Source organism: Asparagus officinalis, chromosome 8, assembly GCF_001876935.1.
Source record: "Asparagus officinalis chromosome 8, Aspof.V1, whole genome shotgun sequence".
Taxonomy (NCBI): Eukaryota; Viridiplantae; Streptophyta; class Magnoliopsida; order Asparagales; family Asparagaceae; genus Asparagus; species Asparagus officinalis.
In genome coordinates, this window is record NC_033801.1 from 118,629,423 (window position 1) to 118,634,432 (window position 5,010).

The window sequence follows — 5,010 nt, forward strand, 5'->3', positions numbered from 1 at the left end:
GGCAATCACTGTACCCTTTAACCGTATCACTTCATTTCTATCAGTTAAACACGTTGCATCAGTAAATCCATTAGTCTGTAGTTGCGTAAAGACCAATATACCCTATTCTTTAGTGTTTATATCGAAAACCCATAGGGGTTTAGACAACTGGAAGGGGGAAAAGGTCAAATGTATGAAGTTAATTAGAAAAACAGTTATGAGTGTTTTCCATAATTTTCCCCAAACAATGTTAGTAATGAGTTTGATTATCCAAAACAGAAGCAACCATATTTTTACATAACGTCGAAGATAGGATGCAATGAAAAGAAAAGGAGGATATAACTCGAATATTTTATGCTCACTTTATTTTGGTGCCATCCAGCTTTATATAGTTCAACACAACTTTTGCAATATTAAGCATAGAACCAACTTAAGATAAATGTTTGATCACTTTTGTCGGGGCCACACATAGGCAGGGTTGTATCTTTGAGCATATGGTTCAAAAATAGCTACTGCTTCATAATTGCTTCCTTATTTTATTTATCATGTTTGATGAGTCAGAAAACTACAGCTAGATAGAGTTGTTTAGGCTTAAAAAAACTTTGTTCTGGGTAGATATGTTCGTGCTTATCTTAACTTTAAGCACAAATCTTCAGACACAATTGAATTTCAAGTTCAAGCTTGAAAATGACTTCATGTAGAATAAACTCAAACACCCATTATTGATCAGCTCAAGGAGTAAGCAACCCCAATTTGAAGAGGCTTTGCTTGCTGACTCGTCAAACTTTCCTCAACCACTTGAAATCAATTTTGTTCTGGTAAATTTATTTTAGAGAAAAAAACAAAGATGGTATATGTGTGTTCCACTTATATAAATGCTAAGGAGGGATACATTTTCCGGTGAATCAACTCTGGGCTCTCAAGATTTTAGTAATACTCCAGCTTCATAAAAAACTAGAAGTGAATGACCTTGTCCTCATGAAAGTTGCGTCTGATTCAAGACCAGCAATTACCTTCATGTATTTTACATGGGTAACAGAAAGCCTTACAATGAAAGAGTCAGAGAGCATGAGTCCCAGTGAAATATTCAAGATCATTATGATTGCTAACTACAAGTTTGCGCAAACAATATTGACATTCTAATTTATCCAATCCAATAACATTCTCAAGGGAAGACTCAAACTTGACATTTGACAATATAGCATCCACCAATGAAATTGTCAATGCGTCATTCTAAGCTAATTGGCCCTCTATTCTTGATATGGGACTTTGCTAAGGCTTTGACTGGTTAAATTAAGCCTTTCTTATTCAAGTCCTACATAGGTGTTTCGGCTTAAGGTTGCGTAATTTGATTATTACTTGACTCAGATTACGCAAGCATTCGTCACAGATGTCGCCATGTCATAAGTCATCATGGACTTCGACAAGTTGGCCCTAACTCACCTTACCTCTTCATTTACCATGGTTCAATTCGACAAGAATTTACAACTAAACCCGAAACGGGAATTCATAGAAAGAGTAGGTAGCTCATTCGCCTTCTGTGGTACCTTCACCACAATATGCAGTTAACAACCTAATATTGGAACCACTGAACCTGTGATCCATCGCTAGACTCAAGATATAATTTCTCGATTGTTTTGAACTCTTATCAGGCATTCACATCAACTTCAAGAATCATGCGTTTATCAATTGGGTCCAAATACTGCTAATACAAATGGAGGAAGACATCTAAAATTGCAAAACTGGTACATTCTCATTCATTGCCGAATACGCACTCCGCGGCCTCAAAGATCACAACATTCTATTTTCCCTCGCGGAAAACTACGATTCGCATCACCAAGCCTATACATACAGTAACAAATGTCCATTTACTAAACCCTAGAACTCAAAATAATACTAACCATCACCAAGCCTATACATACAGTAACAAATGTCCATTTACTAAACCCTAGAACTCAAAATAATACTAACTGAAATCAGATCATATATAATGCGAACAAATGTCCATTTACTAAACCCTAGAACTCAAAATAATACTAACTGAAATCAGATCATATATAATGCCAACCCCAAATAATTTTGTGACAATGTGAACAAAATCAAATTGAAATACATGCCCCAAAACGCAACCAATAGGATCAAATTTTAAAGAATTACTGACAAGAAGAGAGTTAAGCATAAGCAATAGTTCTAAGCCCCCCCAAAAAAATGGCATTTTTTAAAAATATTTTGGGGAAGAGTAGAAATCTCGTACCAAATTGGGCGAAATCTGATGGGCCAAATAATGGAGTTGAGATCTTTGCTTCTTTGTGAGAGAGAATTCGAGATTTTGAAAAGGGAAGAGATAAAAAATTCGCGAAACACAAAAGTCCTTTCGGTTTTGAAAGTGATGTCTTTTCAGCCAACTATTTAATTGACTGGGAAAAAATTAGTTACTCAAATAATTTGGGCAAAGCTCACAATTCCATATACGAATTTTTTTTTTAATTTTAAAATTGTATAAATTGGAAAGCAGTCGAAAGAATAAAATGGATATTTCGTTCATTTATAATTCAATTTATTATTTTTTATATTTCTATCTCCAACACCGTCCACTACATCCGTTTATTATACTCCAAAAATTAAAAGAATGATTAATTTTGTCATGAAATAGAAAAAACATCATAATATTATTTTATTTTACAATGAAAAAGCCATTGATTGCATGGAAAAAAATGTAAAAATGTAAAGTCTTTTGGGGGGGGAAATATTGTGAGAACTTTCATATTTATAAAGTGAATGTTTAGTTGAATATAATAATTAGCCAGATGTGTTATATTGAACATATCAGTTTCATTTTTTTCATCCGTTAAAAAAATAGAAGATAAAACTATTATAATACTCAAGAACATTTCTAAAAAAAATTAGTGAAAAAGATAAAACATTAAACCTAGAAAACAACAAAAATATCAGGTTTTTTTTTATGAGGGAAATTCCCTACTATCCTTCAAGCCTAATGCATCAACGCACGAGTATTGCACGGGTATTCTAGGAAATTAAACTTCTTATGGGTGTTTACCATGAGAGTTGAACTTGACACCTTGAAATACTACTCATAGACAACTTATCAACTCAGCTAAACCCTCTTGCATTATATATATTAGTCATATTTTACTATCTAAAACCCATATCATTCTATTTATTTATAGTTTTAGGTGTGAAACACCTCATAACTACCTTATCCCTCACAATATGGATGAGAGAGAGAGAGAGAGAGAGAGAATTTTTTCAGGAAAAAAAAATACTTAGAGTGCTATATTGCCATCGGTACTCAAAATTAAATGAACTTTTTGGAGCATTGAAGCTGATGGCATGTTTTATTTAGGTCATTTTAAAAAATATATATATAATTTAAAATTTAGAGTAATTACGTTCATAATTTATTGGATTATTGATCGATCACTATATTTACTAGTTAATTATATGTTCATAGCTATGTTTTAACTGCTTGGGTGTCTGGTCATGTAATTAAATATGAATTGGATGGTTAATCACTTATAATATTTTTCATTAATTAACATAATGAATTTCACTGATATTGCATTGAAAAAGTCTTAATCACTTCACATAATAGATCCCCCCACTTAGGCAAAAGTGACACTAGGCAACTTGTATTGAGCAATTTTATTATATTTCACATTTTATTTTGGAAATATTAACTTGTGACATATTGAGCAAGTCCTATTGTTGAAAAAAACAAATGAAAATTGACGAATCAAATTGATGGAAACTATTAGAAGTGAGTAGCAATCCAATTAATATATAATTACATGCCTAGCTATCCAATAAAAAATTGATATGAACATCAAATTAAGAGATAAAAATGCACTGACCAATAATCTAATTAGTCCAATATGTTCACATTTATTTGCAAAAAAGATTAATCTCACATGTCATTAATTAAGGCCATGTTAAGTGATGAAGTAGTAGAAATTTGTCTTTTTTAAATAAGTACGAACATGGTTGTCTTTATATTAAATTTTGATCAATTTTCTTGTTTTCTCAAAACTTAAGATCGAAATTGCCAAAGCTTTTATGAAACTCTCAAAAGCAACCCTCTGCCACTCCTATATCATGATCAAACCATGTCAATTTATTACCTCCTTTTATCCTCAAGAGGAGCAACATCTAATCTGTTATAGATGCACTCATTTATTATCCTATTATTTAATGTATATTCATAGCATCGTCGTAACATTCTCATTTCTACTATAACCATATTTTAACGCAAGTTATGTTTAATTGCTCCTTAAAGCATTGTTAATGTTATAACTGCCATGTAATATTTTGCACTCAATCTAATGTTCGTATTCTACAATCAGGTAAGACTCTAGAAGTGCAGCTCAATTTTAAATATTCTGATTTGATGAAACTGGGAATCAAAAGAATCTTGGCTATGTACGACTGGATTGGACTAATTCAATTCGCTCTCGTAGTGGGACAAGATCACCTCTACTAGCCTTCAAATAGGAAGGATCTTACGTTATATATGGTTGCAAATGCGAACAAACAACGATGCAGTTTGCTACTGTGGCTTTATGCTTGTTTTCTTGTGGAGTTTTAGTTTTAAGTCTTGTTGTGCGCAGCGGAAATTTCGGCAGCAACTCCGGTGCGCAAGGTGCACAACAAGAGATTAGATCATAATGGAATTCTTGTTTCTCAAAGGGAACAAGAACCAAAAGCCAGATATCTCATCAAAGTGAGATATCAGCTCTTCCTCTCGTCAGCTCTAGGACTGCGCGTCGAGGGAACCTACAAGCTATTACAAATCATGGCAAGAACACAAATTTTACGTGGTTCGGCAAATAGCCTACGTCCACGGGGCAAGGAGGGGGAGATCTACTATTAGAGGGAGAGATACAATTGGGGTTTACAATATCACAAATAAAACTCTCTCACAAACTCTCAGATTCCTCACACAAATACTCTCTCAAAGGGATGCACAAATCAAAGAACAACCACAAAAAAAAACTTTGCTTCTTCTCTATGAAT

The 5,010-nt window shown here is 33.3% G+C and overlaps 1 protein-coding gene across 1 annotated transcript in view; it reads right to left on the reverse strand.

Moving 5' to 3' along the window:
* LOC109822293 (phosphoglycerate mutase-like protein AT74H) overlaps window positions 1–2,361 on the reverse strand; it is a 6,284-nt gene extending 3,923 nt beyond the window's left edge. The window contains exon 1 of the mRNA XM_020388476.1: window positions 2,234–2,361. The gene's annotated coding sequence lies outside the window, so the exon portion shown is untranslated. The remainder of the gene's footprint in view (window positions 1–2,233) is intronic.